At 39.8% G+C, this 14,539-nt stretch overlaps 1 protein-coding gene across 3 annotated transcripts in view; it reads right to left on the bottom strand.

The window, feature by feature from the left end:
* LOC102425711 (nuclear body protein SP140-like protein) overlaps positions 1 to 14,539 on the bottom strand; it is a 310,769-nt gene that overhangs the window by 44,868 nt on the left and 251,362 nt on the right. The gene's annotated exons all lie outside the window — the stretch shown is intronic.

Below are 14,539 nucleotides of genomic sequence, written 5' to 3'. Positions count from 1 at the left end.
AACACTATTGAGCTCCAATTTGTTAGCACTGTATTACTCTTCATTTATGTAGTTTAAAAATGTTTTAGCTGAGAATATTTATAGTTTTGATTGTAGATGCCATGGACTTCTATGCTCATGCAGCATTATTTAGAAGAGCTAAGATCTGGAAACAATGCAAGTGCCATTAGTAGATGAGTGGATAAAAAAGATGTGTTACATTTACACAATGGAATACTATGCAGTTATAAGCAAGAAGGATTTCTTACCCTTTGCAACAACATGGATGGACCTGGAGAGTATTATGCTGAGTGAAATAAGCCAGTCAGAGAGAGACAAATATCACATGAGCACACATATAAGTGGCATCTAATGAACATAATAAACTAACAAACAAAATAGGCCCTAGAGGCATGGAGGCATGGAGAAGACTGACATATCTCAGAGGGGAGGGAGGGAGATGGGAAGAGATTAGCTAAATAACTTATATACATATATGCATAACCAATGGGTATAGAGCAGGGGTCCTCAAACTACGGCCCACGGGCCACATGCAAATATAAATATTGTATTTGTTCCCATTTTGTTTTTTTTACTTCAAAATAAGATATGTGCAGTGTGCATAGGAATTTGTTTATAGTGTTTTTGAAAACTATATTCCGGCCCTCCAACGGTCTGAGGGACAGTGAACTGGCCCCCTGTTTAAAAAGTTTGAGGACCCCTGGTATAGAGGATAGTGTGGTTAAGGCTTGGGGTGGGGCAGTGGCTAAGAGAAGGCGGGTAAAGTGGGAGGAAATTGGGGGGTATCTGTAATTCGGTCAACAATAAAATAAAATATAAAGTAAATGGGAAAAGAAAAAAGTAAATAAATCTATACTAATAAAAGGGTAATATGCTAATTAGACAGGACATCTTCCAGACATCTTCTGGACATCCTTCTAGACAAAGCCATGGTAGCAGGGGCAGAGGCAGAGGCAGTCAGGGGTGATCAGGCAGGCAGGTGAGCAGTTAGGAGCCAGCAGTACCAGATTGTGAGAGGGAAGTCCGACTGTGGGATTGGGCCTAAACCAGTAGTCAGACATCCCTGAGGTGTCCAGGATTGGAGAAGGTGCAGGTCAGGCTGAGGGACCCCCCGTCCCATTCATGAATTTCGTGCACCGGGACTCTAGTAAAATATAAAGAAAACAGCTTGCATTTTAAGACAAAAAAAAAACAACAACAGTAAGAAGTATAAAAATTGAAACAAGATAAAAATATGAAAAACATATTTAAAACACTAAATGTAAATGAAACAATGTTGCTATTTGAAGGCACAGGATCAAAAATGAAATTTAATAAGAGACACAAGAAAGACAAAGTGCCACAAAAGTTATTAGAATAAAAAATAGGCAAGTTACAGCATGCAGATGTCAACAACAAAACAAAAATGATCTTGTAGTTAGAGGCTATTTTGAAAAAGGGGAATAAAAGAAAAAGGGAAATATAGTCAAATCTTGGTTCTTGAAAGTCTCCCATCTCAAACTTTGAAAAATAGACACAGGTCCACAAATCCTTCAAAAGACCTCATTAACCTGGCCTTTAATGTCTTTAATAATAGAGATTAGGAGACCCAAATCTAAAAACAAAGGCGAGATCAAGCCAAGGCTGAGGCCCAAATGGAGGTCTTCCAGCTCTTAACCACCACTCTCATGAACCCCAAATAAAGTTCCGGTCCTCCAACCAAGGATAAATCAGGAGCTAAGCCTCCTCAGGGCTCATGCTTCAAATGCAACAAGGAAGGACACTGGAACAAGTCCTGCTCAAACCCAAGACCTCCACCTGGGCCCTGCCCAAGGTGTGGAAGGGAAGGCCACTGAAAATCAGACTGTAGTCTGGCCCCTTCAGGTTGTACCTCAGCAAGACCACCCTCTGAATCCGGTTTGGAGTTCCCAGACCTCTTGGGACTGGCCACCAAAGACTGAAGTTGCCCAGGCCCTGACAGGGCCCCATAGACCTACATCAAGAGGACAGAGCCTCGGGTAATGATTGTGGTGGCAAGTAAGCTGATCTTCTTTTTAATTGATACTGGTACCACTTATTCTGCCCTTCCCAAATTTGCTGGGACCCTTGTCCCCTCCTCAGTCTCTATTATGAGGGTTAACAGATTAATCTCACAAATATTAGCCACCTCACCTTTATACTGCATCTTACTAGGCACACCCTTTATCCATTCTTTTCTTGTCTATGTTGGTGCCCAACTGGAGTTACTGTGCATCCCCTCATAAAGCCCAATTGTCCCAAACCACAGTCAACTACCTCAGTTTCACTCCCTCAGCCCACAAGGCTAAGGCATTCCTTGGACTGTAAAAGCCTTATCTCCTAATCTCCTCCATGACTGTCCTCTCATCTGGACAAGAAATGGTCTTCTTTCTTGGGCTTGCTGAGTACTTTTGCCTCTGATTCCCAACTTTAGTCTTCTCACAAAGCCCCTCTAGGACATGGTGAGGAGACCCTCACTGAGCCTTTAGGTCCCAAAGCCAGCATTCTCACCCCCTTTAATGCTCTAAAAACTGCTCTCACTTCAGCACTTTCTTACACTCTCCCCTCCCAAAGAACAGTTTCTCTACTAAAACTGCAAATGCTTACTTAACATTGTGGCTACTATGAGAAGCTCAACTCATTATTACTCAAACCTTAGCATGTTATCTCTAAGGAAAAATGTGGCAGTTTTAAATCCAAGCAGTTGGATGTCTGGAAACTGCAGTTCTAGAACAGGCCCACTCAGCCTTTTCTCCAGCCTCATATGCCTATACATAATTTTCCAAAGTCTTCTTTGGCAACTTAAAAGCTTTGGAGCATTGCTGGGTTAAATGATAAAGAGCTGAATATTTTTTAATAAGTTTTAAGTTCTCTTGATTATAGCTTTTGTTACAAAAAATATATAAAGTAGATTTAGAACTGTTAATGTAATGTCTTGTAATTTGTTAAAGGTATGTTTCTTGAAAGTGAGAATATTCATAAATGTTAGTCTAAGAAATGTTGGCTGGAGGGGATCCAAGATGGCAGCTGACAGGACAGCAGCGAGGGAGATAGGGTGAGTGAGTGAGAGAGCAAAAGGAGAGTGCGTGGACATGCGGGGAGTGTGTGTATGTGTGAGTGAGGGACAGTTATATTGCACAGAACTGTTGGGGACTGGCAGACCAGGCTCCTCTGACAGGACAGCCTCTGCTACAGCTGAAATCCATCCCAGGGCAGCTGGCTCTGCCACAAAGTCTGCACCATCTTGAAGGGGAGAGCGGCTGTGATCAGAAGCCCAGCCTTACCTTCAACCAGGGAGACCTCTGATACCACACAGGACCCTACAGCCACAACGCCCAGGGACTAGCTGCCTTGGCTGTGAACCCATGAACACAGAGTCTCCAGCCTTCCTGGCTGTGGGCACCTAAAAAGTTTGTCCAAGGGGAGACAAGGTGGCAGCCAAATAGGCGAACAGATCCTGTGCCTTTTCACAGAGCAGATAGAAGAAACAGCTGAATTGAATAACGTCCACCTGGAATTGGTGAATTAAACACAACTGGTGAGGCAATCCATGGATGGAAAGATCAGAGATCATCTGGAGAGATGTTGGATGGAGCATCTGGGCTAGAGGGAGAAACACACACAGCTGGGACTAGAGTCTCAGAGGGAGACTGTGCTGCACCAAATCCGCATTCCTTGGAGTCAGTGAAGCCCTCGAATGTGAAAGGGGGTCCGCAGGGCTGTTGGTAGCAGGGGGCTCTAGATCTAAGCCCACAGTCATGGGAGGCTATGCCCAGGAAGGCAGCCTGAAGTTCTACACAGGCCACACAGTGCCCAGGGGAGAAAGACGCTCTGTTTTTATAATTTTCTTGCTTTCACTTGCTAAACCCAGTACATAGGTTCTTTCAATTAAAAACACTCACCGAGACTGAAGGGGAAGGTGGTTTTTGTGGAAACTGGGGAGCAGAATAGGGAGAGGCGATCAGGGACAGTCCATCCCTCCAACCCTGAATAGACATTTTTCTCCAGAAGACCAGGCTCCTCCTAGCAGTGCAGCCACACCCAGTCTTGAGCATGGCAGAAAAAGGAAGATTCTAAATACCCCAGGGAGCCCTGGGGGACTGGGTGGAGGGGCCATTTGGTCCCAAAAACTAATACAGAAACACCGCCACCTAGGGGCCATGTCAGAAATAGACACTTGTGTAAATACAACTGAAAGCAGGCAGAAAAACAAAGTGGGCAGATTGATCCCCGCTGCTTGAAACCAAGGATGTGGTGTATGACACAGAGGAGCAGTGGATCTCTGGGAACGTCAACACTGTGCTGACTACCTGACAGGAAACAGATGTGACAGACAGAACAGTAGAAAGGGGTCTTAAACCAGCACCCATGGGACACTGAAGCTCTGCTGAAGCAAACGAACTTCACTACTTCACTTTTTTATTTTTTATCTTTTACTTAAGAAACTAAAATTTTTTCACTTTATTTTATTATTATTTATTTATTATTTTTAACCTTTCTTTTTAAAATTTTTATTTATTTTGGATTACTGTTCTACATTCTATTTTTTATCATTATTTTACTCTATCTCATTTTTTGTCTTTACGCCAACACTTTCTTCCTCACTTTCCCCTTTCTCATCCTGTTTCTTTCCTCCTGATCCTGCTTTAGTTTTTCTCTATCCTTTCTTTTTACTCCTTGTTAAAATGGATCTTCTTTATCTGCTTTATTGACACATTACTATTAAAGTAGTCTCTGTTGGCCTACTCATATATCTAATTTCCTCTCCCCTACTCCAAGACCATGCACACTTCTCTTTTCTCTTTCTTCACTAGCCAAATTTCTTTTATTTTCTTTCTTTCTTCTTCTTGTTGTTTGTTTGATTGTTAGTCTGTTTTTTTGGTTTTTTATTTTATGCTTTTGTTTTTCCTCTCCTCACTTATTCTCTTCTTCTACTAATAGCTTAATTAGCTTCAATCAATAACTCAGGCCTATCTATTCTCTATTCTCCTTTTCCAAAAATAGATGAATACATAAATAGATAGATTAAAGAAAGGGAAAATATTTATATATATGTATAAATTTTCTTTTATATATATTTTTAATATATATATTTTAATTATTTTTTCAATTATTATTTTCTATTTTTTGAGTATTTTGTTTTTTACTTTTCTTCTTATACACTCATACTCTTTCTACCTCCTATATACTGAATCATGGCCATTTCCCCATTTATTCAATTCCTGTACCTTACCTTATGGAAATAAGCTCTGCCTCTTCAGATTCAGCTTCCCTCCTTCTTTACTGGGTGTTTGTTTTTTGCACTTTTTGGATTAGTTGTTGGTGTTTTGGAGTTTTCTCCCCATATAATATATTTCCCCTGTCTTTTTTTTCTTTTTCTTTTCTCTTACCTTTTTTCCTTTTCTCAATATCATTTTTGTGCTCTTTACTCTCCCCTAATTCTCTTTTCTCTGGTGGTCACCTTTATTTAGGGTTATTGGTATCATGAATACATTTGTGTTTTGTGCCCTCTGTGTTGTGTCTTGTCGAGTTGTATTTTGTGCCTTTAAGTCATGGTAGAGAGTGAGCTACATAACCAGACACCCTGAGAGGAGCAAAAATGGGAAGACAAAGAAATAGCCCCCAAACGAAAGAAAAGAAGAAATCAACAGAAAGGAAGTAAACAAAATGGAGGCAAGCAATTTGTCAGAGAAAGAATTCAGAGCAATGGTCATAAGGACACTGAAAAGGATGGAAGACAAATTCAACAACATGTGTAAGAACCAAGAGGAAATGAAGAACCAAGAAGAAATGAAGAATGACATAGCTGCAATAAAGAACACAATAGAAAGAATCAACAGTAGACTAGAAGAAAAGGAGGACTGCATCAGTGAGCTACATGACTAGGTAGGAAAAAACACCAAAGCAGAGCAGCAACTGGAATAAAAAACCTTAAAAAACAGGAGGAAAACCTAAGGGAGCTTTGGAAATGAAACAACATTTGCATAATAGTGGTGCCAGAAGGAGGGGAAATTGAGCAAGCAATAGAAAACCTGTTTGAAGAAATAGTGACAGAAAACTTCCCTGATATTGGGAAGAAAAAACTCACACAACTCCAAGAAGCTCACAGATTCCCAAACAAGCCCTACACCAAGACACATTATAATTAAATTGGCAAACACCAATGACAAAGTAAGAATATTAAAGGCTACCAGAGAGAGACAGAAAGTTACCTATAAGGGATTGCCCATCAGACTGTCAACTGATTTCTCAATGGAAACACATCAAGCCAGAAGAGAATGGAATGAAATATACAAAGTGATGCAAAAAAGGGTCTGAATCCAAGAATACTATACCCAGCAAGGATATCATTCAAAATTGAAGGTGAAATAAGGAGCTTCACAGACAAAAAAAGGACTAAGGGTGTTTATTACCACCAAATCAGCAATGCAAGAAATGCTAATGGGACTGTTGTAAAAAGAAGAAATATGAAGGGAAGAAGGAACACAGGCATAAAGAATAAAAATGGTGACAAACAAGCACCTATTAATAATAACTTTAAATGTAAATCAATTAAATGCCCAAATCAAAAGACATAGGGTAGCTGAATGGATAAGAAAACATGACCCATATATCTGCTGTCTACAGGAGACCCACCTCAGAACAAAGGATTCACACAGACTGGTAGTGAAGGGATGGAAAAAATTTTTTCAGGTATATAAAAATGAAAAAAAAGAGCTGGGGTATAAATACTTATATCTGACAAATTAGATTTTAAAGTGAAGGCCATAACAAGAGATAAGGAAGGCCACTTCATAATACTAAAGGGAGCAATTAAACAAGAGGATATAACTCTGGTAAATATATATACACCCAATGCAGGAGCACCCAAATACATAAAAAAAACTTCTGGAAGATATCAAGGGAGAGATTGAAGCAATACACTCATTATAGGGTACTTTAATACCCCACTAACACTACTGGATAAATCCTCTAATCAAAAAATCAACAAAGAAACATCAATCCTAAATGACTCACTAGGTCAGATGGAATTAATTGACATCTTCAGAATATTTCACCTCAAAGCAACAGAATATACATTCTTCTCAAGTGCACATGGGACATTTTCAAAGATAGACCACATATTGGGACACAGGCAAAGTCTCTTCGAATTCAAGAAGATAGAACTCATATCAAGCATCTTCTCAGATCACTGTGGCATAAAATTAGAAATCAACTACAATAAAAACAATGAAAAAAATCAAACACCTGGAAGCTAAATAGCATGCTATTAAACAATGATTGGGTTACCAAAGAGATCAAAGAAGAAATAAAAAGCATCCTGGTAACAAATGACAATGAAAACACAACAATCCAAAAATCTATGGGACACAGTGAAAGCAGTCTTGAGAGGGAAGTTCATATCTCTACAGGCCTACCTCAAAAAACAAGAAAAATTGGTAATATATTATCTAACCCTACAACTCAAAGAATTAGGAAGAGAGCAACAAGAAAAGCCCAGCATAAGCAGAAGGAAGGAAATAATAAAGATCAGAGCAGAACTAAATTACATAGAGACCAAAAAAACAAAACAAGACAAAAAAACAAAAGATCAACAAAACCAAGAACTGGGTCTTTGAAAAGATAAGATTGATGAACCTCTAGCCAGGCTCACCAAGAAGTAAAGAGAGAGGACCCAAATAAACAAAATCAGAAATAAAAGAGGTGAAGTAACAACCAAGAAATACAAAGGATTACGAAAAAATAAAGGGTGTCCCAAAATTCACGCAAGAAGTAATTTTGATAGAAAATACAGGTTTATAATTAAAAATTGTAAATTTTTTATTGATTCATAAAGTATACAGTATAGGGTTATGTATGGAATAGTGTATCAGGTAAATGGCCTCCACGGCTTTGCTGGCACATATGCACTCTTTTGTTGAAATTTTCCATGACCATTTTGCATAAATGTGGCTGAATTTTGATGAGGCTTACTTTCATCTTGATGGCTTGGTTAATCGACAAAATTGTCGCATTCGAGGTTCAGAAAATCCATGAGTGATTGCTGAGAAACAAATGCATCCACAACATCTCACTGTTTGGTGCGGATTTTGGGCTGGAGGCATCATCGGACCATTCTTCTTTGAAAATGCGGCTGCTCAGGCAATAACAGTTAATGGTGCTCGCTATTGTGACATGATAGTCCATTTTTTTGTGTGCCTAAATTGCAAGATATGGATGTGGACGACATGTGGTTTCAACAAGACGGTGCCACATGCCATACAGCCTGAGAAACAATTCAATTTGCTGCATGAGTCATTTCCTGGTAGTGTAATTTTCCGTTTTGGTGATCAGAATTGGCCGCCCAGATCATGCGATTTAACGCTGTTGGACATTTTTCCTTTGGGGTTTTTTGAAGTCTAAGGTTTATGCTAACAAGCCCAGGACCACCCACACCTTGAAGGAGGAAATTGAGCGCTGTATCAATGAAATTCAGCCACATTTATGCAAAACGGTCATGGAAAATTTCAACAAAAGAGTGCGTATGTTGCAGCAAAGCCTTGGAGGCCATTTACCCGATATGCTATTTCATACATAACCTTATACTGTATTCTTTATGAATCAATAAAAAATTTACAATTTTTAATTATAAACCTGTATTTTCCATCACAATTACTTCTTGCGTTAATTTTGGGACATGCTTTACTTTAAACAACTCTATTCTAACGAACTGGACAACCTAGATGAAATGGGCATATTCTTAGAAAAATACAAGCTCCCAAAACTCAGTCAGGAAGAATAAAAGAACGTGAATAGGCTAATAACTACCAAAGAAATTGAAGCAGTAAGAAACAGTAATCAAAAATTGTCCAGCAAACAAAAGCCCTGGTCCAGATGGCTTTATAGGGGAGTTCTACCAACCATTCAAAGAACTAAAACCTATCCTTTTTAGACTATTCCAAAAAGTTCAAGAGGAAGGCACTCTTCCAAGCTCTTTCTATGAAGCCAGCATTACCCTAATTCCAAAACCAGATAAAGACATCACAAAAAAAGAGAACTACAGGCCAATATTCTTGATGAATATAGATGCTAAAATTCTCAACAAAATTCTAGCAAAACGGATCCAGCATTGTATTAGAAAGATCATGCACCATGACCAAGTGGGATTTATTCCAGGGATGCAAGGATGGTACAATATCTGCAAGTCAATAAAAGTGATACATTACATAAATAAATTGAGAGATAAAAATCACATAATTATATCAATCGATGAAGAAAAGCATTTGACAATATCCAACACCAATTCTTGATAAAAACTCTCAGCAAAGTGAGAATAGAGGGGTCATACCTCAACATAATAAAAGCCTTATATGACAAACCTACAGCCAACATCATACTTAATGGGCAAAAACTAAATCCATTTCACCTAAGAATAGGATCAAGACAGGGATGCCCACTTTCACCACTCCTTTTTGATATAGTACCGGAAGTGCTAGCCATAGCAATCAGACAAGAAGAAGAAATAAAAGGCATCCAAATTGGAAAAGAAGAAGTAAAACTGTCCTTATTCGCAGATGACATGATAGTGTACATAAAAATCCCCAAAGTCTCCATCAGAAAACTACATGAATTCAGCAATGTAGCAGGAATAAAAATCAACACCCAGAAATCTATGGCCTTTTTATACACCAATAATGAACTCACAGAAAGAGAAATGAAAAAAAACAACCCCATTTACCATTGCAACAAAAAAATTAAGATACCTATGAATGAACTTAACAAAGGAGGTAAAAGACTTGTACTCGGAAAACTATATGACATTGAAAAAAGAGATAGAGGAAGACATAAACAAATGGAAGAACATATCATGTTCATGGATTGGTAGAATCAACATCATTTCCATACTACCCAAAGCAATCTACAGATTCAATGAAACCCCCATTAAAATACCAAGGGTATATTTCAATGGCCTAGAACAAACTCTCCAAAAATTCATCTGGAATAAAAAAAGACCCTGAATAGCCACAGCAATCCTGAGAAAGAACAAAGTTGGAGGGATCACAATACCAGATATCAAACTATATTACAAAGCCATGGTTCTCAAAACTGGTACTGGCATAAAAACAGATATATAGACCAATGGAACAGAACAGAGAACCCAGAAATTGAACCAAGCCATTATGCTCAATTAATATTTGACAAAGGAGGCAAGAGCATACATTGGAGTCAAGATAGTCTCTTCAACAAATGGTGTTGGGAAATTTGGTCAGAAACATTAAAAAAAATGAAACTAGATCACCAACTTACACCATATACAAAAACAAACTCCAAATGGCTAAAGGACTAAAATGTAAGATGGAAAACCATAAAAATCTTAGAAGAATCCATAGCAGCAAAATATTAGACATATGTCATAGTAATATCTTTGTTGATACAGCTCCTAGGGCAATGGAAACTAAGGAGAAAATAAACAAATGGGACGACATCAAAATAAAAAGCTTCTGCACAGCAAAATAAACCATCAATAAAACTACAACAAAGCCCACTGCATGGGAGAACATATTTGCCAATGCTATTTCAGATAAGGGTATAATCTTCAAAATTTACAGAGAACTCATACAACTTAACAAAAGGAAAATAAACAATCCAATCAAAACATGGGAAAGGACCTAAATAGACACTTTTCAAAAGAAGACATACATAAGGCCAATAGACATATGAAAACATGCTCAAAGTCACTAATCAAAACAATAATGAGATACCATCTCACACATGTCAGAATGGCTATCAACAAATCAACAAACGACAAGTGCTGGCGAGGATGTGGAGAAAAAAAAACACCCTCCTGCACTGCTGGTGGCAATGCAGACTATGCAGCTACTGTGGAAAACAGTATGGCGTTTCCTAAAAAAATTAAAAATGGAACTCCCATTTGACCCAGTAATTCCACTTATAGGATTATATCCCAAGAACCAGAAACACCAATCAGAAAGGATATATGCACCTCTGTGTTTATAGCAGCACAATTTACCATAGCTAAGATTTGGAAATAGCGTAAGTGCCCATCAACAGAGGAGTGGATTAGAAAACTCTGGTACATCTACACAAAGGAATACTACTATATAAAAAGAAGGAACTTTTACCATTTGAAACAGCATGGATGGAACAGGAGAGCATTATGCTAAGCAAAATAAGCCAGTTGGAGAAAGATAAATATCACATGATCTCACTCATATGTAGGATATAATGATCAACATAAATGGATGAACAAAAATAGATCCAGAGACAAATGGCAGGGGAATTGGGGTTAGAGATCAGCCAAAGGACTTGCATGCATGCATATTAGCATAACCAATGGACACAGACACTGGGGTGATGCAGGCTTGCCCTCAGGGGAAGGAGTGGCTTGGGGCGGGGGGAATCAATAGGGGAAAAAGAGGCATATGTAATACTTTAAACAATAAAACAACAATTTAAAAAGAGAGAGATATGCTGGCTGTTTACTTTTTGGTTATCATTGGAAAATTAAGATTTCTAAGAGTTGACAATAGAAGGATAAGGCATGGACATGCATTCTGAAGGAAAAAGAGAGTAAGTTAAAGTTGTAAGAATATTCTTGAAAGTTTTAGAAGGAGAAATGTTAAAACAAGCAGAACAGGGAAACTGAGATAGTATAACAGCAGTTTGCAACCCTCTAATCCAGATACCAAGCTGTTTGTAGACATCTAGAAAATCTTATCTTCCCTAAACTAAGGACACTTAAGAGTAAATGATTTGAGAATAAACCTCATTTTGGTATATTAGACTACAACCCTCCAAATTAATGTCTCTTTCCCTCCAGCAGACCATTTGTCATAATTCTTGTTCTTCTAGCTCTTGCCTCAATAATACTAAAATTATAAAATATTTTGTCTCCACCAGGTTACAAGCCCTACTTGTACTCAGGAAATACCACCCCTAGACTCCATCACAACCTCCTTTTGTGCCCAGGCCTCATCATCCCTCTGACCCCCAAAGCAAGGAATTTGGGCCAGGTACAGGTGTAGAAACTCACCAGGGCAGAAAGCTCCAGATGCCTAGCAAGGGTTAAAACTGGGAAAATAAGAACCTTGCCCCCAGGGTAAATTACCCTCCCCTAGCAAATAACTAGTCAGGCAAATAAGACCTCTTATCTTTTCCTCCCTAAGATAACCCTAAGTTGTATCACCCTATGATAACCCCAGGCCTCAGTTGTATTTCAGCTCCAGGCCCAGAAAAACAGCAAAACCAGACAAGTGACACTGTGACAACCTCAGGACCAGCTTTTACTTCCTGTCACTCAGCAGGACTGCTTTCAAGCTTTCACCAACCAGTTTCCTGGGGGAAATCATGCTGCTTTGACCACTCATCCAGCTGACTACTATCAAAGTCCAACCCTCTGTGATCTTGATGTCACCCTCAGCAGGAAGTAAATACAGAAGATATGAACTTTGTCCCTATTCCATAAAAGAAAAAAGCTGGAATGTTAGGTTTGATCGAGCAATTGAATCCATACCCTTCCCCTGAGAACTGACTTTGTGCACCAGGCCTCTAGTCTATAATAATAAAAGTGTAATATGCTAAATACACTGGACAGCTGAATGACCTTCCGGACATCATTCTGGACGTCCTTCCAGATGAAGCTGCTGCAGTGGGGGCCAAGGCAGAGGTGGTTAGAGGCGATGAGACAGGCAGGCAGAGGCAGTTAGGGGTGATCAGGCAGGCAGGCGAGCAGTTAGGGGCGATCCAGCTGGCAGGTGAGTGGCTAGGAGTGATCAAGAAGGCAGGAAGATGAGCAGTTAGGAGCCAGCGGTCCCGGATTGAGAGGGATGTCCAACTGGCAGTTGGACATCCTCTGAGGGGTCCCGGATTGCGAGAGGGTGCAGGCTGGGCTGAGGGACCTCAGTGTGCATGAATTTCATGCACCGGGCCTCTAGTCCTATATAATAAAAGGCTAATATGCAAATAGACTGAATGGCAGGACAACTGAACAACTGAACAACCGTTCACTATGGTGTGCACTGACCACCAGAGGGTGTGCATGGAATATGGCAGGCATTGACAGTAGGTGGCAGAGTGTGGAACATAGAGGGCATTGGCCATGGCAAGATGGTGAAGCAGGTGAGCAGGGGCACCAGACCAAGGCGGGGCACTGGTCACTATCATTGGGGCGAGCCTCTGGTGGTTACTGAAAATTCTTTGCTCCCACATGCTGTGGTCCCTGCTGGCACTCGCACCTGCTGCTGGCATGGGCCCTGCTCACAACTGCTGCCAGCCCTGGAGCCACTGCTGACACTGACTGCTGGTGCCGGCCCTGTTTGCACCCGCTGCTGGAGCCTGGGGTTGGTCCCGATTGCTCGACGCTGTCAGCAGGTGCGAGCAGGGTCAGCACCGTCAGCACATAGGAGCGACGGCAGTGGGAGTGGGACTGCTGGCAGACAGGGAATCAGGGGCCATGGTGGGAGGGGAGGATGGACTGAGACCTGCCTCTGTGCCCACCACAACCTCATGGCCCACAGTTCCTTTCAAGGTGCACGAATTCATGAACTGGGCCCCTAGTTTGTAATAATAAGGGTGCATCTATCTTATAAAATCAGTACTATAATAATTTTTTGCTCTAAATTTGAAAGCTTTAATAAGATATAAGCCACCATAAAACAGTTAAAAGACAAGGAAGTATATTTATAAAGTCCAGATTACATAGCAAACACTCTCTTTTTTTATTTTTTATTGATTTTTTACAGAGAGGAAGGGAGAGGGATAGAGAGTTAGAAACATCAATGAGAGAGAAACATAGATCAGCTGCCTCCTGAACACCCCCTACTGGGGATGTGCCCACAACCAAGGTACATGCCCTTGACCGGAATCGAACCTGGGACCCTTCAGTCCACAGGCCGACGCTCTATCCACTGAGCCAAACTGTCTAGGGCAGCAAACACTCTCTTACCATTAAAGAAAGGACAATCATCTCAACTGATTACATTGGCCCAAAATAAACCAGCAATTGACAGACCAGGCAATTAACTGTAAATGGCCAATAGGCACAAAAACCTGTTCAACCGACCATGTAATCTGAGAATGCAAATGAACAGGATGCATTCCCTTATTTGGCACCTCTGTGAAGTCTGGGTGTGGAGAGATGGCTCATGGCTAATGGTAGCAGAATATAGTGGTTCAGCCACTAGGAAGGAAATTTGGTAGGATCTGTAAACAATTAAATATTAGTTCTCCTTACCTCAACAATTTTACCTTTTGGTTTTTGACATAGGACAAACAATTGTACATACGCAAAAAAACAAAGAAATGTATAATTGTTATTTATTGCGATTTGTTGGTAACAGTAAACAACTGAAATCAACATAAATGGTTTAAATGGAACATAATTTAAAAATTTTGGCATATCAGTTCCATGGTGTAATATGCAGCTGTTAAGAGTGAGGAGGATCCATATGTTTATTAACATGAAAAGACCTCTGATAATTTTAATATTAAAAATTTTTAAATGTAACATGCAGAATGGTTTCTAAAAAATAATCTTATTCAA

The sequence above is a fragment of the Myotis lucifugus genome, unplaced genomic scaffold (genome assembly GCF_000147115.1).
Source record: "Myotis lucifugus unplaced genomic scaffold, Myoluc2.0 scaffold_3, whole genome shotgun sequence".
Classification (NCBI taxonomy): Eukaryota; Metazoa; Chordata; class Mammalia; order Chiroptera; family Vespertilionidae; genus Myotis; species Myotis lucifugus.
The sequence above is the reverse complement of the archived record's forward strand: the minus strand, read 5'-3'. Positions and strand labels throughout refer to the sequence as shown.